The 27,002-nt window shown below is 37.5% G+C and overlaps 1 pseudogene; it reads right to left on the bottom strand.

Annotated features, from left to right (window-relative positions):
• Positions 1-310: 310 nt before the first annotated feature.
• Positions 311-2,630, bottom strand: LOC109676908 (ATM interactor pseudogene; annotated as a pseudogene).
• Between the last annotated feature and the right edge of the window lie 24,372 nt (positions 2,631-27,002).

Genomic DNA, 27,002 nt, shown 5'->3' on the forward strand with positions numbered 1-27,002 from the left:
CTGGAAAGCCTGGCTTCAGCTAAATGGCTGTATGGGTTTTATAGGTGTGAAATTTTTTTTAAAAAAACGATGGAAAGACTAGTTGTGAAGGAGCAAATGTAGGCCACACATTTGTTTTTAGGTCAACTTACACTTTATATACACTCACATTTATACACAGATTTCATGTTTACAAGTACAAAAGGCAAAGACCCACAGAGAATAAACAGCCACATCACCTAATACATTCCATAGCCAGCACTGTTGTCCCTGCTCTGTGTTCTAAATCCATAAGAGAGCAGCAGATACTGTTGCAGCATGGACCCCACCTTCAGAAGTTGGAGACTGTGTGCAGCTCGGCACATCTGAGTTTCTACAGAGCTGAACTGAGACTCCATCGTGTTCCAGGCCAAATCAGCCAAAAGAAAGTCATCCATCGCTGTCTGAGTTTCATTGCTGGTGAAAAACAAGCTTCCCAGGGCTTCAAAGCCAGAATGCATGGTCCGTGTCTCTGCACTGTTCAACCGAACCTCGCTCTCTAAAGCAGGTGTGTGTCTAATGGTGGAGGTTCCTTCGGTTTGCATCTCTATGTCAGACAAATGCTCATGGAGTGTTTCAGAATACTGCCTAGGGGCAGAGGAGGGCTACTAAGAAGAAGTTTAAGTCTGTTTGTGTCTGTGTGTCAAACATCTCCAGGCCAAAGAAGTTCAAACTTCCTCTGCACCCATAGGTCTGAGCAGAGGGGTCTGCGAGTAAGAAGTCAGTCTGGGTCTCTATGTCCAGTCAGTCCAAGACTGGCTCAGTGTTCATGCTGCTAAGTTCACTCTCTTCAGTCTGAGTCTCCATATTTGAGGCTGAAAAGAACTCTTCAATATCAAAATCTATCCCGGGATTTTGGGCTGGACCAGATGGGAGCTGGGTGTCAGGCCAGGATTCGTGTCAGACAAAAGACTACGGTTATGCAGTGTCTGACCAGGAAGGTTACTTGACAAGATGTTTTCTAAGTCACTGAGTAAATCTATGGTTTGGGTCTGGCTATCTGTCATGTTCTGTGCACTGAAGTTTAAAATTGGTGCAGATTTCTCAATATCTTGATTTAAAGTCTTAGGGTCATTCTGAGGTAACAAACCATGAGTCACTGTCTCTGCTGCTGGGCTGCTACTTATGATATTGTCTGTTTGAACATCACATGATGAGTGCACAGTCTCAAAAATGTCTCTGCACATTCCAGCTTGGTCCATTGGTACTTGGGCATCTGTGGGGCCTTGCATCCCACTGGTTTGGGTTTCTCTGGAGATCCCACCTGGCTGGAAACAGGTGTCTATAAACCCATCAGTCTGAGCAGCTATGGACGAAGTTACCTTAGAGCTGGGCAGAAACGTCTGGGTGTGAACACTAATGGGGAGAGACACTTGAGAATCAAAGGACAGATCAGTCTGGGAACAGGACAACACAGAGGAGTCCAGGCCAAGCAACTGAGCAGAAGGTATCAAGTCTGGTGAGGCATAGGTCAGTTCAGTCTGTATGTTGATTGAAGAAATGCTGTTCTTTTGACGTGTGTTTCCTAGTTCTTGCAAAGGACTAGATGGACTTTTACCTAAGTTCACTTGAACACCTGTACTAATTGGCTCGATAACAGGATTGATAATTTTTGAAAGAGGTAGGCTCTCCTTCAGAGAGCAAGCATCTGAATCCAGGCCAAGGATCAGGGTTCCTACTGACAAGGGCACTAAGTGTACAGCACCTGTGGAGGAGCCCTGATCCACACCTAATACCACTGGCTGGACCAAAGAGTCGGCTGTAGACACAAAGACAGGCATGGGAGAAAACTGCATGACCGAAGTTTGACCAGGGCCACTCTGGGCTTTGGTAAAAGCAACTTCTGAGGGTATCTAGGAGGTGTCATGACACTCTGCTTCCTGGCACTAGAGCTGCAAGAGTCTTCAATAGAGGTTACTAGTTTTATCTCTGAAGTTTTTAGTTCTTGAGTGTCTGGCTGAGGCACTGGTTGGTTGCTCAAGGATTCACTAGTTTTCTTGGACAATTTCTGGGTTTGCAAGTAGTTTTCCATTTTCCTTTTTTTTAACTAGGTGGATCCCTGTGTTCTGCAGGGATCTCGTGGCCAGTTCGGTAGATTTGAGACTGCAATGCTGTTCTGCTGGCATAGGGACAGCCAAACGTGCACTGGAAGGTCTTGCCACAGTCCTCCACGTGTCTTTTCAAGACCCACTCGGTGCCATAGCAATTGCTGCACTTGCTGCATTTATGTGTCTTCTCCGCATGCATCTTCATGAAGTGCTGTTTTACAAGAGAAAACTGAGAAAATGGTCTTTCAGGGCCTCTAGGACATCCTTCAATTGGACAACAGTAGAATTTTGGTATAGTTTTCAAATCTTTTCTTATTGTTGGATTTACTATGCCATCCTGCAGGTGGTGGCTCTTGACCAGGTGCATGTTGAGCGCGGGGCTGTTGGGCAGGATCTTGCCGCAGCCGCGCACGGTGCACAGGATATTGATCCGCACGCCCGGGACAACTCGCTTACTGACGGCTGGATCAGCTCCCGGGCCGGCGGCGCCGGGGCCGCGGGCTGCTGCCTTGACGCCGTGGGTCGCGGGCGGCTACCTCTCAGCCGGGGTCCTGGAGGTCCCCATGGCTCCGAGGCGGCGGCGGCAGCTCCCCTCGCGGCCGCCGTGACAGTCGTGGCAGCTGCAGCCAGAGCCGCGGACACCGCCGCCGCCGCCGCCGCCGCCTCCGCCCCGCCGCCGCCGCCGCCGCCTCCGCCTCCGCCTCCGATGCCGCCATGGCTTCCGCACCGCCGCCGGCCTCGGCTCCAAGAAATAATTTTAATTGGTGTGTGTATATAAAACCTGGAAGAATTACATTGATGAGATAATGCTTGAATTTTTCCTCAGTCATTTTCATCTAATGAATTAAATAGGCTTTTGTAAGATTTAGGTAATTGTTGAACCACAGGGAAATCTCACGAGACAGAACAGAATGCTTTTTTCTGACTGATAGGCAAAGCATGGAGCAAATTTTCATATAAATATTCATATAGCTTTTTAATGTTAAAGAATATACTTGTTACCAACTACATTTTAATCAAATGTACTATTTCAGATATATCTAATGTTAGTAATTTATTATTCACTGATATTTGAATAACCAATATTACTCTCACATTGAAATATAACGAGTTTATTCTCAGACATTTGAAACTGAGGAAAAATATTTCATTTCTTCTTTGACTTTTTAAATAACTATATTCAGAAACTATACTTGCACTTATTACAATGTTTCAATTTAGTTGTATCCTTCTCCCAGGGACTTTTTGTGTCAAAGTACTGTGAACACAGTAGATGCTTAGTGAATCCTAGAATAAACAATTTAACAGATGTATGAAATGTTAAAAAAAAATTACTTAGTTCAGTGTCCAAAAGTGTGTGAAACACAATTAAATGAATTTGACTAAGCTGAGAGATGTATTTCTGTTGTTTCAGCTGCCAAGTTCATGGTATTCTTCCATGAACTTAGATGACTAAGAGTGATAATAATGAAAAGTTAGAGGACAGAATACGATTTAAGAACAGAAGGCTTCAACCTGAGTTGTGAGTTGAGAAGAAAGTAAAGCAGATGGAAACCAGCTCAAAAGAGAACAAGGAGGATTCTGGCAAACAAATGAAGCAACCTTTTCAAGTACACTTGGAGTGACTAAGTAGACTGAAATAGATAAAAGCAATGATGAAACCAAGCAAATCAAAGACTTCTAAAGAAAAAAATGCATTGAATCACTAAATAGAGTGAGCAAGGAAAATACCATTTGAGTCTGAAAAATTTGCTTATTTCCTATTGAAATGTGACCAAACTTTGAGCCAGTTGTGTTAGGTTGTAAATGAAGATATGGTCTTCCACATGTATACATACATATATATTATCAGCCCTCTCCAGCCCCATCTTCCTTCATGATTACAAGCAGCAGATTGCCTCCTGTTCTTCTATGTTACATATGCCAAACCTCATCCTGAATAGTCTGTTCATGCCTTCTCTTTCTTCCTCTTCAGACATGCGAATAGCAGTAAGACATATACTCATACACACACACACACACACACACACGCACACGCACACGCACACACCATAGCAATGTTGCGTTATGCAGTGTTTGGCTATAATTGCAACTTCATTCTCAGCATTGCTCAGAAAATCATTCCATACAACTTAGAAAAGCTTCTTTGTTTTCCTTTGAAAAATAACCTTTTTAAAAGGTGCTTTTCTTAGGGTGGTATACAGGATTCTGAAACAATGTTGGCAGAGAATTAATAACACTGGTAAGTACATGATTTCCATAGTCACTACTGACCTAAAATGTATCCAAGCCTGCAGAAATTACACAAAACCTCTTAGAAACATCCAGAGCGCAAGTATGAAGGCAGCAGCACAGGGCACCTGTATGGCCCTTGCTTCTGATGATCATATCCTGACCCACACAGCAAGGACAATGAAAAACCTCACTCTTCCTAAAGAGGCTCAGATTTGTCCTGTTAGTGTCTGAGTTCAGTGTACACACAGCTGTTGGTGTCCTCCTAGGTGGAGACAATCATACTGAGGCAACCTTGGAGGAGATGTCAAAGTCAAAGGACAGTGCAGAGGAGAATCTTCAGTAAAGGAGAAGGAATAGAAAAGAGGATTGCCATGTGGGGCACACATGAACAGGCTCCAGTGACCCCTGGCCTGTCTGGGGAACAAAGGTAAGGTAGAGAGTTTATGGGGGAAAGCTCATTAGCACTTATGGAGTGTCCAGGAGCTGGCACACTCTTGTTATCAAATGCAGGGATTACTATATACGTGATGTACGTAGTCTCATGGTGATCATTGTCAACTTTGGGTACATAAAGAATTAGATCATGAAGGCTGTTTTTGTGGTTGGTTCAGTGAGGGTATCCCTGAAGCAGACATCCAGGACCTGATGTGGCCTCTGGGTTGTATTTCAGGGGAGAGAGCAGCGATGACTCCATCTTGGCAATGAATTTTCACAGGGGAAATGTACCTTTTGGTAGGATAATGAAGCACGCCCTTGAGTGCATTTAGGGGTGAACCAGGAAAAGGCTTGTGACAGACTCAGAATCCCCCTTGTGCACTGTAAACATAATGAGACTGAGAACTGGAGGACTTCTGTGGAAACCTCAATTTTTCTGTTATTAATTTAGCTGTGACACTGGCCTAGATACTGCATTATTTTATAGAGACCCTGTGCTCACAGAAAGCCTGAACATAGGCCAAGTAAACAACTATGGCACCCACCAAAATATTGAGAGAACTTTGTGTGAGTGACACTGTGCTTCCTGAAATATGGGGATCTTTAGCATCCACGAGTGGGATTCTGATGCAGGCACACAATTCCCCCTTCCACATCAAGCAAGTCTTTCCTGAAAAATGTGCCCCAGCTGAGGGCACCAGTTCAAGAGGGTTGGCTTCTCTTACTCACCCAAAACCTCCCCTTGGTGACCTTGAGCCTCAGCTAAGACCCCAATGCTCTGACATGCCTCTCAGAGGGACTGTTTACTTTTCATCCTCCTTCCTGTGCCAATGTGGAATTTGCCACTGTGCTGGAGCAAGAGTCTGAAGCTTTCACATTTCCCTCTCCAGCCTTGGGAGATAGCCAAAACCTTCATTGGTTTCTTGCCTGTAGCATTGATTATCCTGGGGTACAAATTCCCTGCTCAGAGGTGATTGAGACCTGTGAGGTAAGTACAGAGAGGGAGACTGACATCATTCTGGCTCTTTCACAATGATCATTTCAGCAGATTCTGAACCTTGACAAAAATGTGTTCTATTTCACCTTTTGAGCTGCTCTTGGCAAGAGAGTCACAAGTGTCACTTTCTTACCCTGATAAGCATATTCTGTGTAAACACATGTAAGATATAATATATCATGAGTTCATAGCAGGTTTGTAGCTCAAATTCAGAATGAGAATGTCTTGCATAATCTTACATACCTTACATTGTTCCTTGTAGAAAATTATGGTTCTCAAGGATTCTAACAGAATTTTTCTTAATATCTCAACTTCATACATCAAACAAAGAGAGTAAAAATGTCAACACCACCATTAACAATATGATACTGTAAAGAATTATTATTCTTATAGTTTGTATTCTATATATTCTTAGTATTCATTCCATTCAAACTATGCAAACAATGTGAAATAAAAAGAGACACCATGAGTAATTTACCAATCAATGCATTTCAGCAGGTACTAGAATATATTAAATAAATCTGATAAAATTCTCTAATAAATTGCAAATAATTGGATTCCACATTTCTAAGGAAATTCACATTGAAATGGTTAACTTTACACACACTTGCATTAAAAGACATACGTGAATAAAGCAAAATAATGAAATTATCAAAAAACCCATTACTATGGGTTAACATATTTCTTTAAGCCCTCCAAAATAATCATACAGAAAAAAGTGAAATGAATACATTTCCTAGTACAATTTTAAAATATTTTAGCATAATATACACCACTGTTACTGGCAAATGCAGAAAGAAATATGAGAAAATATTCTCAATATATAAACAAGTGATTTAGATTTGTGTCTTGTAGCACTTTAAGTTAATTAGAAGTGATCAAAAAATGAGTTGAATAGGAGGCAAAAGTTATAAGCAGGCAATTCTCAAAGAATGGCTGGAACAATAATAATGAGTTGCTCAATTTAATTAAACATAATAATATTGGACAAAAAATTGTAACGGGCTAACATTTTCTCCCATTGTTGACATAAACAAGCTCCTTAACAGTGTTAAGTGCTGTGGATGAAGAAGATGCAAATTGGTATTCACTCTGAAGGATAATTTAAAAGAATAAAGTGAAATTGACATATCTTCTAACCCCACAATTACAAATGCAGTACCCCCTCTAGGGAAGTACACAGGAGCACAGGAATGTGAGGAGAATGTACAAAGCTACTTGTTGGAGCAATAAAGAAAATAACACACAGGTAAACAACCGACTAGTAAATAGTCATAGTAGGCAAATGGACAAAAAATGTAGTATATTACTATGATGTAGCATCCAATGTGTAGCAAATGAGAATACACCAAACCACACAAACATATGTATGTGTGTGTTTACCTGTATATGCATGGAGTGTGTAAGCATGAGTGTGTGGTAAAGCAAACATAAGAGTTTGCTATTTAAGTTTCATTTATTTGACTTGTTGAGCTTTAAATTTTTACACCCAACATTTGAACAAAAATGTATTGTACTGTATTTATGTAGAAATATAATGACATTTAAGTAGATTGTTTTGATATTAAAATACAAATAAATATTCTATGTTCTATGTGTGAAATGAAAGAGAATTCACCTAAGGAAATAATAATTCCCTAAGGCTAAAAATGCCTTGCTTGTGTCTTTTAACTCATACTTATTCAAAGAGGGGACTTTATCACAGGTAAGAATAACAGATACATGGAAGTAAATTCAAGCTGCCTTTCCCACTGTAAAAGCTTGAAGTTCCTTTAGTTTATAAAAAGGAGATGGTGAAGAGGAGGAGACAAGTTTGATTCATGTTTGAAGTTACAATCTTGAAGAATTTTAGATGTTAAATAATGACATTAAAAATTTGTAATTGATTAAAATGTATGCATTCTAGCAATTCACTTTCAAGTGATTCGCTACAACAAAACAAAGATCAGATTTTACTTTTAGGGATGTATTCATGGAAAAATATGAATATTCATGTTTGCTTCCCAGTAAGTAATAACTTATTAGTATAACCACTACATGAACATTGTACCTTTTTACAGATAAGAACAGTCTGTTTTGTCTTTTATGCTAGTAGTTACCAGTGGTAGAGTACTTGCCTAATTTGTGTTGTTTAAAATGCCCCATAATAAAGTCCTAAGTGTATTGCCATCAACCCATCATCCTGCATCAGCACTGCTTACTCATCTTCCCACTGTTAAACTCATGTGTAAACATTTTTTACATAATGAAACAGCAGGATTATGCTGTCACTTTTGGCCACCAGCAGCCCTCTCCTTTGATTGATTTTTTGGCCAAAAATCTCTCTCTTTTCAGATATATGTATGTATCTAGAAGTGTGATCTATGAATATGTTATCCCTAGATTACATATAAGCTTTGATTCTGAGTATAATATTAAACCACATGAGTACCTTCCCTCTCCTCTCTAGTAAGATCTCACTGCATACTTTAGGCTAGCCTTGAACTCATGTCCTCCTACCTCAACCTCTCCTGTGTTGCAATTGCAGGCATGTTCCACCATACCCTACTGACACAAATGACTTCCGATGGCAAGTAAAGTAATAGAAGAGGAGATGCCACTCATGTTATTTTAGTGTTTAAAAAAATGTTCTTTTTTACAAGAAGGTCTATAATTTACATGGATATCCAATAATGCAATTCTGCACTGATTGGTATGAATATGGCCTCATGGTAGATCTTGTTAAATCATCCCTCTCCTTCACTGCAATGTCTTATGTCTCCAGTAAATTCTAAATATCACACTGCATTTTGCAATGTCAAATCATGACACTGAACTGAAATGCTGCCTATAAAAGCCTATAATTTTTCTTACTTCCATATGATCTTGGACCCAAGTATCTTAGACTGAGCTTTGAAATACACAGAGCCATTGTAATATCTCTATAACCAAGCACTGATGGGAAAAAAATCTTTGAAGAGTTATTAAGTATAGCATGTGTGATATTACAAATACACTCTTATTGATGAATGTAACAATGAAAAGATGGATCTACACACTTATTCTCATTTTGCTCAAAACTGTTTTATTTGACCTTTCCACCTATCACTGTTGATTTAAAGAAAAAAACTAAGTAGTATTATTGTTTATTCATTCTTCCTCCTGTTCAAGATTGTTTAACACCTCTTTCACTAAATTTATTGCAATTCTCCATTCTACAACTGTACTTTTTCAACGTATAACTGCAGCAAAGAAAACCTTATAACATTTTTCAGGCCACAGTTTTATCACACTGAAATTAATGAAACAAATGTTTCCCTGGGTTTATTTTTATTTTTGGAAAAAACAGCCTAAAGCTAATGAAGTGATATTTTAAAATATTGATGTGTTTTCTGATAAAAAAGTCAATTCAACTTCAATTTTAAAGAGGGTCTAAGGATACTTAAATAAGTGTGATGTCTGAAATTCTCCAAATCAAACCATCAAAAAATTAACTGAAATTCATGTTAAAAATCATCAACACAATAGGGCAAATATCAAATGTTCAACACCCCAAATTCACAAACTTTACTATTTGAAGTCTTTGCTACTTCTGCAGTCAAAATTGCAGTAAAGTGTTGGCCCCCTAAAAGTACAAGTGCAGCCCCAAACACAGTCTCACTGTCATAAGGGCACCACTGTAAATGACTACAAGGTAACACTGGTCCATGCAAAGAGACTGTAGAGGATGGTTGAGACCACAGACAGTGAAAGGAAGACAATGAACAAGAACAGTTCCAAGTGCTTGGCAAGAAAATACCTCAAGCTTTGCATAGACTAAAATACACTATGACTGTACTTCTTATTTGATGTCCCATGGTAAGTTAAGAGCACCAGAGCACTAAACTCATATAACATTTAAGAAATAAGCCCATAAAACAACTTCATAGTGCACTTTTTTCCATAAGGAAGAAGCCAGGCATTAGAGATGCAGCCCTTCTCTCTAGTTGTGACTGAGGGGTGGACTGAGCAGCTGTGAATCTCACCAAGTCTCTCCACCTGGCCTCTGGCTGTAAATACAAGGACTACTGAAGATGCTTCTGGAGAACCTAGGTACATAGGAGTCTGGCCTTCATTCCAATCCATCAAAGTAATTCTGTACTGCACTGTTATGTGAGCAAGAAGTTAATACTGAATCCATTAGATTTGCAAAATATTGATATTCAATATAACAGGTGGTCACCTTTAGCTAGCCCAGGAATATATTTCACAAAGTACATGGCTATAGCATCACAGTGAAACAAAGTGACATTGTCACTGGGAAATGCAAAATTGAATAAGATAAATTTACTTCTATAAACATGACACCCTTATTCTTATGGGGAAGAGTTGAACAAAAGACAAAGTAATTAGTAGTAAGTATCATTAGGGAGTTCTGAATTAGGAACTCAACTTGAGCATCTGCTTATCTAAATAATAGTGATATCTAGGACAGAAATATTTCCTAGGAAGAAAGAAAATTAGGGGCAAAGGGAGAAAGTTTTTTTTGGCTGTTCATGGGAAGAGCAGCAACTGTAGCCTGAGGGAAGACTGCCCATGACAGACTAATGAGGGATAAGATCCTTAGAGTAACCATTGGCATTGTGGTTCTCACAGCCTGATGGTTTCTTTGCCAGACATGAATGCAACACACCACATCAGTGTTCTAGACATAGACAGCCCTGCTAACTATCACACAAAATGTCCCAAAGACATTCTCAGTGACTGGTTACCTTAAGAATTTGCACTTTCTGAACTTATTTTTAAAATATCAGTGGCATATCACATGCTTACAACTTTTTTGATTAATATTTTCAGGAACTCCTGGAAGACTAGACCAGTTTATGTATTTCCCGTGGAAGATGGTAGGATATAAGAAGACTTTATTCCATCACATGTAGGTGGCCACATTAATAACCACTTCATGTCCAGGTCTCATCTGTAGGTACCAGAAAACTAACGGTATAAATTAGGTCAAGAGAATCAATAAAAGATAATGTTGTTATCAACATTATCAGTAAAAGATAATGTTGTTAAAGTGTAAAGTTAGGACTTGAGGCAATAAACTGATTCCAAATTACTTTGGTCCATTTGCTTTGGTGATCAAGTCACAGTCTTTAAATCCAGGGGGCAGAAGCTTAAAGAGGACATAGTTTAATCAGTCTGTGTGTCAGGTGGGGGCAGGAGGAGAAACACTCCACTCTTCAAGGAGGAAAGAACTGTCCTGGAGCCCCTGACTGTGCTGTCCCTCTCTGTCCTCCACATGATTTCCAGCAAAGCAGACCAGCACCAAGATCAGTGAGATTGCAGTGTTGTGAGTTGAAAACTGTTTCCATGCCTTTTTCAGTTTTGAACCACACCGTTGCTTTATACCTCCCCACAAAACATCAAAGTCACAGTAGGTGCCTTTCTGACATGACTTCCTTTCCTGCACATGTTACTGAGCATCAGAAGTGAGAGTCTGTGCATGTTGAGATCAACAGAAGACAAGACTCTCCCTAAACCTTCCCTTCATGGAAACCCATGGTGATACCTGTGGTCTGCTTTGAGAGACCCTGCTTAGTAACCAAAATGCCACTGCTAAATTTTAGTATCACAGTGGGTTCCCTTTCCCACCATAGTCCACACTTGTGACTACTTTAATGTTGCATTTACAACTGTTCTTGAGCAAATGAACTTATGCAGACATATTTTATGCACCTAGAGTCTTTTTCCTTTGCATAGAGCAACACATCACAATGAGTAGAGTGGTATGCTTGTAATTATTATGAATGGTAAGTGCACATTTGGATAAATGGAACTGCTTCTAAACTGTAAGTTACAAGACATTTATTCATTTTCATAATAGCTTTTTAGACAGATGCTATGAATACACAAAATGAGAATATCAAGTATTTATCATTTTGTTGCCTTCATTGTTTTTTTAATGTACCAAGCATATTCTAAGTGAGAACAAGTTTGATCTTATTAGCACATCAAGTGAACAATGTGTTCTGAACAAAGCAATAACAATTAGAAGGACCCAAGTATATGATGCCACAGTGAACAGTAAAATAAACAACATCTTATTTTATATTCAGGCTTTGCAGTGGACTGTAGAGTTTAATCATTTTATTCATTAACATTTTCCAAAATTGAGGACATTTGCTCTTATTTTAAGATTTTTGATGAAGCCATTAACCTAACAAAGCAAAATTACACATGGTCATTTGACTATTTTTTGGAGAAATCAAACTGTATAAAGTTGAGAGGGAAGTGCACTGATTTTCTAAACTGGATCCAAAGTTCTCATATTAGAATAATCTAAAATCCTCAAAGTAGCTACGTTGCTAATTTTTTTACCTGTGAAGAAAAATTCTCAAAATTTAGAGAATAGTTTTCCAGTAAGAACATATACACCCAACCTTGTTAATTGTTTACTTTTTAAGGAATTATTCAATATACAGGCCTAGCCTTGAGACATTTGTTGTTGGAATTTGGGAAATCACCTAATTTTGCATATGCACCTATGTTTTCTTTGTAGAGTCATCCTCTACAGAGGGTCCTCACACCCGCTTGGCCTTCTCCATAGGCTGCATGAGAAATGAATGAAGCAACTTGTGTTCAATGTGTAGAAATTCTGAGCACTTTTAAAAGTAAGTATATTCTTGCAGAGAACAAGGAGTCATTTTTCCTATGTTATTTATAAAAGTAAAATGTTTAAATAAATTTCAGAACAATTCATAGTAATGGATCTAAAAATCCCAACCACATGTTTTAGGATTACTGTTAAGTAGAAAGTGTGAATTCTAAGACTGTACAGGTAAACAAGCATATGTAAATCTGTTACTTATTCATGAAATCATGTAAATAGATTAAAAGTTAGAAAAATTGTCAAGCTGAATATTTCACTGGAACAAAAGTCTAAACACAAACAACAAAGCATTTTCTTTATTTGGTTGATAACGGATTCCTTGAACCAGTCTGAGTATGGTTCAAAGTATAAGATAAACCTCAGAATCCAGAAAGTTGAGGAGAATAACAACAGTTACAATAGATTTATATGAATATAGTGTATATGAATTAAGTGGCAGGAGAACAAGGGAAAGGGTTGGTGGATGAGGCACTGGAGACCAAGAAAGCAAACCAAGGAATGTTTGGGAGAAATAAAATAAAAGCAAGAAATTAAAGTGAGGGAGGGAAAAAGAACTTTTGTCTGTGGACTTGGGACACATAATAGATATTAAGAGAGTATGTCACCTGATCTGGAACATGTCCAGAAGCAAGAGTATGTACAGAAGGACATCAGTGTCAATGCCATATCATCATATCAAGGCTGTGTGCCTGGGCTCTGGGTTGCCACTGATGACTTGGCCTATAGATATTATTAGATCTGTAGGCATAAGTGGAAAAGGAGAACTGCAGCTGAGTGAACTAACATACTCTGTATAAGGAAGGAAACAAGTTTAAAGAGCAGTGGATTTTATAAACTCTAAAATAAATTGAAAGTAAGTTGTTGTAAGAAGATACTGATACAAAGGAAAATAAAGAAATAAATTTAGGAAACAAAACCGTCTATTCCTGAGCTGAGCATGGATACTGAGAATCAAAATGACAACTTACTGTGACTTTGCTATTAGATTGTCTTCGATAGCACTACTTTTCAGAAATTGTCCAGCTCAAGCACGTGTCTGATTATTCATTTCAGGAATATCACGAAAGACTCATCAACATTTTCAAACAGAGGCATCAATAGACAGTTTAAACCTTGAGAGTTTTGAAATCCTTTCTCAATATCTTCACTTTGGTATTTACACCCAACCTGGACTGTTTTATACCCCTATTTTGAAAGTCATATGTTCCCAATTCTCAAGAAACCAAAACACTTCTTCCCCTGTCTGAAACATTGGTAAAATCCTGCGTGATGGTTTTCTTCCTTAATTTGATGAGAAATAAAGATGGATTTGTCTTATCAGCATATCATTATTATGATATTTGGGGAGTCAGTTTATAAATGTCTAGAAATAACAGAACCACCCAAAAAACCCCTCAGTAATAATGCTTCACTGTAGCACAAAATTTATGGAATCAAGTTTCATCACAATATTTCATTTCTTCATCTTGGAAAAAAAGACAGGTATGAAAGTATTAGTCTTTATTTATCTGAATTGGTTAAACAACCTTTTCATAACTGCTTTATTAAGTAAGAAATGTATGGCAATAAAACTTTAGCCATCTTGCATCTTTAACAATTAAGAACTATAGAAAATATAAACTCCAATTTACAGCTAGATTTGTACGATGGAGCCTCATTTTTTAATATTTGCTGTTAAGAAAGACTGAGTTCCTCAGCATGACATATTCATGATGCCATGTTCCTCCCAATTCCATATAATTTTTTAAATAAGAAAATACTTTATAATAATGACCTTTAGAAACAAGGTAGGAATAGGCCTGTCTCTGTGTGTGTGTGTGTGTGTGTGTGCACGTGTGTGCAAGCATATGTATTAAATCTTAGGTGGTCTACCTGAAATTTATACCACTTAAAGATACAACCTTAAAGTAGATCACCAAATAAAATAAATATAAATAAATAATAAATAATTGATAATATTAACATACTCTTAATAAACTAAGAGATAAATTAGACAAGCAACAATAAAAAAAAATCAGAGCAATTGAAACATTATGTTCAAGCTCTTAGATTTTGGAGAAGATACATACTGAGTAGAAATGGAATTTACAACAATATCTCCAGGCCTGTAGAGTGGTTTTCTACAGCTGAACACAGTTGTGATTCTCAGTGTCAAAAAGTAAAGTTCTCTAAACAAACAGCAATTGAATTAAAAATTAACAGCAAAGTGTAGCTGTACCAGTTCAAAACATTGTCACACGTCCATAGATGGTATCATATTAAATAATCCTTGAGTCAGCAGAAAGATGAAGGGGTTGAATGGACCAAAGTAAAGCACACTCATAGAAGGCATACACTGAGACAGCCATTTGAACATCAACTCAAATATTAATAACAAAAAACAGGACAATAAAATAGATACAATGGGTGGGAGAAAAGCAAAATGAAGGAGATTAAGATGATGGTATGTCGTAGGTGGACTTCATATTCCTATGTGAAACAGAACTAAGAAACCTCTTGCAATTGCTTTAAATGGGATGGGGAGGGGCTTAAAGGGGAGAGATGATGGGGGCAATGTAACTAATGTACAATGTAAGTCTCATCAGAATTCACTATGAATCCCCCTGTGTAATGAATATAATTAAAAATATATAAAAAAGGAAATATAAACACAGAATAGCACTTACAATAGTACAAGTTAAAATGTTACTTTGAGAAAAATAGTGTGGAATACCATTATTAGGAAATTTTTTAACAAATGCATTAAACTAAATATACAGTTTGGGTAAAGGAAAACTAGACAATATTTATAAGAAATAAGAAAAAGTAGCAATGACTAAAATCAGTAAACTGGAAATCAAGGAAGACAATGTATGAGAAGAACAAAGCTATAGCCACATTCTCTGAAAAGTTAAATAATATAAACATTTCACAATGTTGAGCACTAATTAAGAGAAAAAAGTGAAAACAATTCTAGCAGAGATATGCAAAATGAAAAATTACTGAAAATTAAATTTAACTACATAAAAGCCAGTTTGGAAACACCAAAATTAGTGCAGGAAGAAAATTGAAGTAGACCAAAAACAAAACTATACAAAAATAAAATAATAGTAAAGAGGCTTCCTTCCAAATTTTTATTTTATCCCTCCCAAAAATTATTTTTTACCTTTTGTGAGTCTTCCTCCTAGAAAATATACAGAAAAGAGCTGTTCATATTGTTTTAAATGGTTAACATAATCTTGATTCCTAATCCATATAAAGCTAGAAGGACAATACAGGAAAATAAAAGTGGCAAATTTGTACATGTAAAATTCTAAATATTAACTCAGAAACTCTAGAAGTATATTTAAAACATGCATAAGATCAAATAAGCCTCATTCCATTAAAAACATTATTCAAGAATATAAAAAATAATCACTGTATTCATCACACATCCATGTGAAAGGAGAAAATACTGTTTAGTTGGTGACATAGGGTTTGTTAACATTCACTAGAGAAAACATCTTAGCAAACTAGGAAAAGAAAGGAAGTTTAATACATGGCTCAAGCACTGGCATGCCAGAGCTGGCACTTCCTCACTGTTCCTATGAGCTGCTGCTCAGCATTAAATATGGTCTTCCATTCACTCTCAAATGAACTCAACCTGGAATGACAGAAGGCAAGGCACAACAAAAAATCCTAGCCTCTGAATTACCTTGCAAACAGTGTTTCACAAAAAATATATTTGCCTTGTGTATTTTTCCAGGAGTGTTGGGAGCCTGTCCTTGCTGCTTTGCATCTGGGGAGAACTGTCACAGACTATCCCTGTTTCCATCTCTGTTTTGTACTGCAGGTGCTGTGTGAAAGTGAGAAGCAACAGTGAAGTGCCCCAGTAAGAGAGCATGTTTGGGATGGACCAGAAATCTAAGGCCAGATCTCTGCAACTTGAGCTAAAAGTGCTCAGGCTACCTGCTCTTCAACCAGTCATGATGCTGGGCAGAGACCCTATGCTGCTTAAAGTGCCATCTTTGTCTTTTCCCAACTTGTATTGACACTTAACTTGTTTCTGCTTTACTCTTGCTTTCTTCAACTGATGCATCTCCCATTGCTGTTCTACAAGTTTCTGTCCATTCATCAAAGACATCTTTGATTGCTCTTCTTCCCACATTTTAATCTTTTCCATCAACTCCTTTTCCAGTTCAGACCAGAAACAGGACTTAATTCTTCAAACCTTTGTTATGAATTCCAAATGAAATGGTATTCTAAAGAATGATTATTTCCTTCCCAGAGTATCATCAGCCTAACTTCAGATAACAGGACCTCCCTGAATAGAGGTCAGTGTGAATCCAAGTTTACACATGGTGCTTTTGCAACACACACAAAAGTGGAAAAAAGCAAAAATACAGAGTCAAAATACTCAGAGTTTTATTTTGCTTTGTTCTTTTACTGAGAAATTGTCTTTTTAAATACCCCAGCCTAGCCTCAAAATAGCAATTCTCTTACTCCAGCTCCAGAGTGATGGGATTGCAGGTGTTTACCACCATACCTAAAGTTGGAGCCAACACTGGGCAGATTAGTAATGTTCAATAACAGGGTACATTATGAAGAGGATTTTAGAATATGACTATCTAAGTTTCAATATGGAACCCCGAAAGTAACTGTGAAAAGGTGAGCAAGTTACTTCTCAGTGTCCTTATGTAAAGCAGACCCATATCTACCTATAGGGAAATTGTGAGAATTATGTGAATAAATGAAAATACTATGAAATAGTATTTGGCACAAGTCAACAAATGCTAACTATTATTATTAAAATAGAAACTAGTCGCACAGACCACAGCACTTTGTCAAATGCTTGCCTTATGTGATAGGCTGAATTGTTGCCCATAACTCAAGTTGACGTCCTCACCCCCTGTACCTCAGAATGTGACTATTTGGAGATGGGGGGTCTTTAAAAAGGTAATTTAACTTAAAATGAGGTGATTAAGTAGACATGAATCCAATGTAACTGGTGGTGATTAGGACAGAGACACAGAGTAAAAGCAGAGAGCAGGGGATGGCCATCTACAAGTCAAGGAGAAGGAACTCAGAAAAAACCCAATCCTATCAATGACACCCAGAACTCAGACTTACAGCTTCCAGAGTTGAGAGAAAATAAACTTCAGTTTTAAGCCACTGAGTCTGAGGTACTTTCTTAAGCATCCTTACCAAACTAATACTCTATGATTGTCAGTTGTTTACACTGAAGAGCCAATATAGAGTTATTATACCCATCTAAGCAGAGAAGACAGATGCGGAAAAAAATAACACAAAGCAAAGAACACACAGAAGTGAGATATCTTTCAGTCAAGGCCTCTTGGCAACAGTCCTCAATGATTTTCACTGAGTGATGTTTCAGGGCCCAATTTCCTGTTGTCCTCACTCAAGTCTGTGATTTACATGGGACCACAATGCAGCAACCCCTTAGTTACCTTCACACGTAATCACAGCCTGGACTATGAGGTTCTGATACTGAGCTTTTGAGACAATTCTTGTGTGGTAGCTATGTGGTAAAAAGTCAAAGCCAGGGATGCAACTCAGTAGTAGAGCAGTTCCCTAGCATGTGTGAGACTTTAGGGTTGAGATCCTGAATTCAATCCTTATTCTAATTTTTAAAAAAATCAAAATCTTATAACTCATTCATGCTCTCAACTAATGTAAAGTAAGCCAACATAGATTCATTATTTAAGAATAGAGAAAAGGCTTTCAGTTCTTTTTTAAACTGCTGCATACTATTGAGATTCCAGGCCAAAATTTCATGAGATATTACTTGACAAGTTTAGTGATGTTGCAATATTCTCAAGATGTAGGCAACAGGCACCTTCATCTCCACATATTGCACTTCTCTCAAAGCATGTGTCTAGACTGTGTTCTGATTCTTCCATACACAGTATGATTTGTCTCTTTATGTTGACAAACTGATCACATCTGGATTCCTATAAAACTGTTACAGGATACTAGAGGAAGGCCAGATGGATATTCACAATTAAGTTGACAGATAAGTTCACAAATAAATCAACTCATGGCCAACAGAAGATGTCATGTCTAGGAATTTGACCATTCTAGGTGCCAGGGCACTTTTGAAAGAGTGAAATTTGTTAGAAAACTTGCTTTGGCTTAGCTAGAGGGTGGCACCTCAAACTCATATTATAATCCTCATTTAAATAATCATATGAACATTGCTTTATCAATGAAAATCAATTTATTTTTCACTTCTCTATTCCTATCAATTGAGAAAAGAAGGGAGTATTAGTTGTATGTTCTACAAATTTGCACAATTTTATTTATCTACATTAAAATAAAGACTCTTGTGTGGATTAAGGAAAATATACCACTGTACACTGAACTTCACACCTAATTTCATGGTGAAAGTTTGAAAAACAAAACACTAAAGAAAGAGAAACCTGATGTCCAAAGTCAGTTATTTTAACTGGCAAATATTTTCTCCCACTCTGTGCATGGTCTTTCAGTTTAAAGACCATTTCTTTTGCTGTGCAGAAGCTTTTTAATTTTATGAAGTCCCATTTATTCATCCTTTCCCTTAGTTGCTGGGCTGCTGTGGTTCTACTGAGGAAGTCTTTGCCTATACCTATTTTTTCCAGAGTGTAGGGACTGATAACCAGAATATACAGGGAACTTAAGAAATGAAATTCTCCTAAAATCAATGAACCAATAAAGAAATGGGCAACTGAACTAAACAGAAATTTTTCAAAAGAAGAAATTCAAATGGCCAAAAATCACAGGAAAAAGTGCTCACCATCTCTGGCCATAAAGGAAATGTAAACCAAAACCACACTAAGATTCCACCTTATCCCTGTCAGAATAGCCATCATCCAAACCACCACCACCAACATGTGTTGGCAAGGATGTACAGAAAAAGGAACCCTGATCCACTGCTGGTGGGAATTCAAGCTGGTGCAACCACTCTGGAAAAAAATTTGGAGACTTCTTAAAAATCTAAACATAGAACTGCCATAAGATCCAACAATCCCGCTCCTGGAGATATATCCAAAGTAACGCTACACAGGTTACTCCAGAGACACCTGCACACCCATGTTTATTGCAGCACTATTCACAATATCCAAGTTCTGGAAACAACCAAGATGCCCCACTATTGATGAATGGATCAAGAAAATGTGTTACTTGTACACAATGGAATTTTACTCAGCCATGAAGAAAATGAAACCTGATCATTTGCAAGTAAATGGATGGGAACTGGAGAACATCATTCTGAGTGAGGTCAGCCAGGCTCAGAATACCAAAAATCATATGTTCTCCTTCATACGCAGACTTTAGATGTAGGGCAAATGCAGCAATGTGGTTGGATCTGGATCAGAAGACACGGGGAGAGCACATACGGGAGATACAGGAATAGATAGAAAACCCAAAATATGAAAGCATTTGATGTCCCCACTCCAAAGGAGCTAATACCGGAACCTTAAAACAACAAGTTATCATGAGCAGGTGATCAGGAAGCAATGTAAAGATCAGTTAGAGTTGAATCAACATGGGTCGTAACATATGGGTACACGAAAGCAATAGTAAGAATCTCTCTGTATAGCTATCCTTAATTCAACTAGCAAAAACACTGTCTTTCTTATTATGCTTATGTCTTTTCTTCAACAAAATCAGTGATAAGGGCAGAACAGGACCTGCCTGAACCGGGGACAGGGAGGCAGGGTGGAGAAATGACCCAAATAACGTATGCACATGTGAATAAATAAACAAAAATAAAATAAAATAAAAAGTAAAAAATATAAATAAATAAATAAACAAAACTCAAGGCTTATGGCAATTTATTCTTATAAGGTACTGGACAATTGTTTGGTGACATAAGTTAATAAAATAATTTATGAAAAAAAAACAACAAAAAAACCCAAAGTCAATTATTTTTAATTTCCTTTACATTGGTTCCAGCAAACTCTATTGATGTCAGGATTCCCTTCACTGCCAGATATACATATCTTAACACTTTAAATGGGGCCTCTCTCCTAGGCTGCTCCATCTAGAGACCAGCAGTTGGTTATTCCTGTACTGGTGAGAGGGACTTGAGACCCCTATCAGTACGTTGTTAAATTTCCAAGCCATACATCTGTCCTTACTTTTACAGTCCTCACACCCTTTTCACTGAAGGATGTTTCAGGATCCTATCTCCTTGTGTCCTCAAACAAATCCCTTATTTGCAGTAGACCACAATACAGCAACCCCTCAGTTACCTACAGACATAATGATGACCTGCTCTGACCTGGACTATGAGTTCCTGACACTCAGCTTTTGAGGCATTTCTTCTATGGTAGCTATTCGGTCCAGTAGTCTGCAGCATCTGTGTATGAAAAGAACCACATGGGATGGGTTTTTTGGGGTAATTTTTCCTCATGTCACAAGTCACTTTTGCTTCCTTAAGTAACCCTTTTATTTTCTTTCAGATAAAGAACTTTCTTCAAAGTTGATTAAAAATGTTAATGTGTCCTATAAATCAAAACTGTAGCAAGAAGACACTTTCGATCACTAATTAACTGCTTTGCTTCCCAACAGAGATACTCTGTACATACATGATAAAATTTTACTGGAACCAATTACCCAGACAGCATACCTTCCCCAATCCTCATGTTGAGCACCCCAATAAAGAGACACTCCATTTGTAGTTCTAATGAATGCCTCTTCTTAAATCTCAGAATCAATATGGATCTCCAGAGACCTCTGGGTTGCCACCAGTTCCTTTTGGTAGACACACATCCTTTCTGTAAATCTCTTCACCAGGCTGTTTTTTCTGTCAATTATTTTAAAGGAGCATCTATAAGAGAGAAAACAGTTTAAAAAAGTATGGGACCACAGGGGACAAAGTTCCTATCATCAACAAAAGACCATTATAATTTTTAAATTGTAAGAAAAAAACTTAAAAAGAGGAAAAGCCTGTTGATATCCTAGTGTGTGTAAACAGATGTCACTTGTGTCTGATAGATTCAGTGAGATACCAACATCCCTGCTCCTGTCCCACTGTAAGGGGACCTGCACTACTCAGTGTGCCTTCATACTCTTCATTAGAACCCCAGTTTCTTGTAATATTTGGTTGACTGGATAGTGCATAAATTTCCAACTATCTAAAAACCAGTTTGTGGATTTCTGAAGATATTCTATAGGCTCCTCCACCCCCACCTTTCAAAAACAAAAGCAAAAGCAAACAAACAACAAAAAACACTTTTCCTATTAGATCAATCACTACCTCAAGATTAAAAGCAGTATTTTAAGTAACTAAATAGATTAGTTTCTCAATGGCCTTGAGACTAAAACAATGTAAAAACAGGCAACCAGACTGGGCATGATGATTCACCCTTACAATCTCAGCACTCAGGAGGCTGAGGCAGGAAGATGAGAGTTTTAGTTCATCCTGAGCCACATAGAGAGACCTTGTCTCAAAAACCCACAAAGAACACGAGCATCCCACTTAGTTAACCTTTACTTCTCTCTCTTCTCCTCCCAATTGCCCACTACCAAAACTCAATTATCACATATATATCATGGAAATTGGATGTTCCAGATAATTCTAAGACTATGGACTTTTATCACTGATTATATAAATGGGAGTATAATACAGAGTTACAAATAATTTTATTACAGAAAACCCAGAGGAAGAGTCAGTAAGATAAACTCATCACATTAAAGTTTGCTGGTGAGAAGCTCCTACAAAACAGATGGTAATTTATTACTGTTTTTTTCTTATTCTTATATTGCAGCCAATAACCCACAGAATAGACAAAAATAAAAAGGCAACATCAAGTGCTGGTGAAGATGAAAGAAAAGCCTAGACTTTCACACAGTGGTGGGATGGTATATACCTTGGCACAATCTTTAAAAAATTGTAGGCAAGCCAGGTGTGATGGTGCAGGCCTGCAATCTCAGCTACTTGTAAGGTGGAAGCAAAAGAACTGGCTGTTCCATGCCAGCCAGGGCAAAGTTAATGAGACCCTCTCCTAAAAATAAAAGCTAGGAACTGATGGTTCACCCCTGTAATCCTAGTAACTGAGGAGTCTGAAATTAGAAAGATTGTGGTTAGAAGTCAGCCCAGGCAAATAAGTTAGCAAGACCCCATCTCAACTAATATTTGAGTGCTGTGGCTCATGCCTGTCATTCAAGCTATGCATGAGGCTGAGTTAAGAAGGATCATGGTTCCAGGCCAGCCTGGGCAAAAAGTTTGTGAGATATACTCTCAACAGAAAAAGCTGGGTATGGGGACTCATGCCTCTTATCCCAGCTCCTGTGAAAGTCATAAATAGGAACATCATGGTCCAGGCAGCCCAGGTGAAAAACATGACCTTATTTCACAGAAAAACCCTGCAGTTGTATAGTACCTGCCCATGAAGTGAAAATCTCTGAGTTCAAACACCAAACAAAAAACAAACAAGCAAACAAAAAACACTGGGACCATAACACACACACACAAAAACAAAACAAAAGAAACCTTTCAGCTTCTGGCAGCATCTACAAAAACCACACTCAGCAGTTTCACTTCTCTGTATGTAACTGGAAGAAACACACACATATGTTCACCAAAGACACATAAGAGTGGTCAGGGGAGCACGGCTCACACAAGATGGAAATTCAGACAGCCTTGCTGTCCATCAACAGAATGGGTCAGGGATACATTCCTACAACAGGTAACAGAGCAATGAAAATGAACAAATCACACACGATATGGCCAAAGCACATTCCAAGCCAATTGAAAGAATTCAACACAAATGCTACACATGGTATGATTCCATCTGGTGAAATTCTAGAAAAAGCAAAGCTGTAAGTAAGCAAACTAGCTCCTGGGAACAGAAAAGGGAAAAACTGCAAAAGGGCACAGGACACTTCAAGGTGAAAGAAAGGTCCTAGACCTTGATGACAAACATCCAATATCATGTAATGGAGACCCCCCCCTTGTAAAATGAGTCAGTTTTATTGTGTGTAAGTTATACCTCAAATGTTAATTTTAAAAAAGGAAGAGAAATAAATAACAAAACTATAGCAGAAGGGGAGGTAAAAAACACAGCAGAATGGGCAAAAGAAGCCAGACAAGCATGCATGTGTCACTATGTGATTCCTTTGATATAAAGTTCAAAACCAGGCAAAACTAAACTGTGCTTTTAGAAGTCAGGATAGAGAACCCTTTTGCTCCAGGGAGTGATGACTAGGAGAGACCACAAAGAAAGTTTCTGGTATACTGACTGACTGTGCACACTTCTATGTGTACCTAATTATTCACTTATAAGATATTTACTAACTGAAAGAATTATTATTTCTTTATAGTACTAGTATTGGGGCTTGAACTCAGGGTCTACACCTTGACCCACTCCACCAGTCCTTTTTTATTTTAATTTGTTTTTTGAGCTAGGAGCTCTCAAACTATTTGTCTGGGCTGCCTTCGAACTGCCATCCTCCTGATCTCTGCCTCCTGAGTAGCTAGGATTACAGGTGTGAGCCACCAATGTCCAGCACCAAAAGAATTACTATTTATACTAAATACACTTTTGACTTGAATCTGTATTTTATCTTTAATTTTTTCATTTGAAAATTGTTAGTATGAGTATGCTTATATAACATTTAAGGAACAGACTTTTATCCTCCCTTTTTTTAGGTACAGCATGATTGCAAAGACTGCTTCAGCATAAGAGAAACTGGAAACTGGATGTGCTCTGCCACCCTGCATCCAGGAGGCCAGGAACAAGTGTGTGCTTCCAAGAATGATGGACTACAGGGTCTCATTGTCCATTTCTGTCTCAGAGCAATCAGAGATTCTGAGTTACCACACTGGATCTCCATCACTTTCTCAAAACACCTTGAAACATTCCCCCAAAAAACTTAATATATTCACATTCAAACATTTCTCTAGCCATGAAATCTCAGTTTAAATATTGTCTGCCCTTGAAGAAATTTTTTGCACAAATACTAGTTACCTGTAGTGGATGACCAATATCAATTTCCAGATTATTTAGTGTTTAAAAGAGGCATGATGTTACACATCTATAATCCCAGCATTCAGGAGGCAGAAGGATTGCAAATTCCAGGATATCTGGGCTAAGTAGTGGGACTCTGCCTCAAGAAAACAAAACAAAGCAAATTTCACTGTACTCAACTTTAGAAATTTTAACAAAAAATTCAAACACATAATACAGTTAAAGGACTTTTGTAGCCAAACACTCCTCTTGAACTTTACTTTGATAACAAAGGGATGCACAAGTTACAATCCTGAAATTAATATTTCATTAAAATTAACTTTCACCTTACAGTCTGAAGGGCCCATCCCTCCTAGCTAATCTCTACATGACAGCCAGGTTTCCATGACAACAAAATCCATCATGCCTCTGAGAACTCCCCAGTTCTCTCCTCAAAGGATTCCCACCCTCCTCAGGGAATAGTAGAGCCACCTTCAAAGGAAACACCTTCTAAAACCTCTCCTGGTTTGTCTCTTTGTCTCCTACCAAAGCTACAGCCAAGTGCTCTCTGGTAGAGCCAAGGAAGGAAATAATTTTTATTATCTTTTCTATTTTAACTTTATGTCACCTAAAAAGTCTGTGGGAGCCATAAGCAATCTTTCCTCTTTTGACAGAGAATTCTAATCACCTGTCACATTCTTCATGTCACCAGATGTCCTGCTTAACTTAATTGTCCTGTTTTTTTTACTGCATTTTTCCTGAAGGAGCCCTAAATATTCTGTATTTTGTGTCTGGCAGACTGCAACTAACAAAAAGAGAAATTTTAAAATAACAAGATGCATTAATATGCAGATGGTACAAATAAGTTTCACCTTCATGATGAAAATCTTTAATTCCAGAAGCTTTCTGACTCCAAATAATTTTGAGAAATATTTGCTTTCTCTCCATACTTGTTTTGCAGTGATGAAGGAACACAAGGCGACAAGCTCATATACGAACTTTACTTTATTTTCATGTCAGAAATTAGTAAAATCTAAATATTTAATTGATTAAGTAGACATATTTATGTATATGGTGACCATTTTTCCAAGCTAGACAATGGAACCCTAACTGATATGCATATACTATTAAATAGCATGTTAATAGCAGTAGATCTTTAAGAATTACTAGAATGGGAAACAATACATCTTTTTTCTTATTCAGGAGTCTATTTCACTGACAAGCACAGTGACAAATATTCTAGAGCTATAATCTCCACAAAATGTACTAATGGAACAAAAATTGTTAAGTTTTTTAAGGCAGGGTTTCACTATGTAGAGCAGGCTGGCCTTGAACTCTATATCCTCATGTCTCAGCCTCCTAATGACTGGGATAATAGGCATGTACCATCATGCCCAAGATCAAACATATCTTTAAAATTTAATGAATTGTATCAAATTGCTCTATCCCAATGGATCCACAATGTTTTAATGGAAGATTCTATTTATCTGGTATTAAATCCAGACTGGCTATACATAATATAAATTCATAACTAATAAAAATAATAAAGGCTTTCCATGGTTTTCATATCATGATATCCATTTCAAGAGCAGTTCAATGAAGTTATTAAAGATCAGGGCTAACTGATCATCAAATGATTTGTTTTTTTCCCCTTTAACTCCCTTTAATTCATTTTTACATCTTTTAAGCATCTTCAATTTTTACCCTCTAATACTTCAAGGAAAAATAAAAACCAAAAGAAATTATTTAAACAGCTGTTGGAAATTTAAGCCAGATTTTCTGATACAGAGTAGAATAAAGTCCTAGCTTCTATAGATGAAATCAGGAAGGCTTTGAAGGATCCTAATTTATATGGCCCTCATTCATCACAAGCAGTAGAATTAAATTTTATAGATTTGTTTTAAGAGCCAAGAAAAAACAAATGCTATATTTTCTGTAGATCAATAATTATAACAATAAGGTCATTTTATTTTGTCACAGGTGATGCTTACTAGTGGTTTGTGACAGTCACTGTTTATTCTCATGACATTTTCAGAATATTTCACTTACATATTATCAAAAGCATGAATCAATGTGTTATGAATCAACCTATAGTGACAAAGGCAGATTTCTAAATATATTCTACATATAAGATCATGTCGTGTCAATAGCAAACACTTCCCTTTTCAAGTTGGATAGCTTTTATTTATTATTCTTGCCTAATTTTTGTGGTTAATATTATATTAAGTGGAAGTGGCAAAGTGTGCATCCTTGTGTTCTTCCTGATCCTAGAATATTAGATTTCATCATTGAGTATGATGTTAACTGTGGGTTTGTCATTACTCCTAAAATTACCAAACTGTTGGAAGAAAAAAAATCAGGTAAAAGTTTCACGACATTGGATTTGACAGTGGCTTCTTGGATGCAATTCCCAAAGCACCAGCACCAACAGACAAATGGTAAATTTGATTACATAAATAATACAATCCACATAGATAAGGAAGCCTACATAACAAGAGTAAATATTTGCAATTCATATATCTGAGGTGTTAACATCTAGAACATAAAAAAGAACTCCAACAAACCAATGACAAAAAAGTCAAACAACCTAATTCAGAAATTAGCAAAGGATTTGAATGAACATTTCTCTATAGAAGAAAAGCAATGATCAATACTGGAAAAATATTCTGCATATTGATCTTGGGAAATGTAAATCAACACCACATTAAGATACTCCTCAGTCCCATTAG

The sequence above is a fragment of the Castor canadensis genome, chromosome 3 (genome assembly GCF_047511655.1).
Source record: "Castor canadensis chromosome 3, mCasCan1.hap1v2, whole genome shotgun sequence".
Taxonomy (NCBI): domain Eukaryota; kingdom Metazoa; phylum Chordata; class Mammalia; order Rodentia; family Castoridae; genus Castor; species Castor canadensis.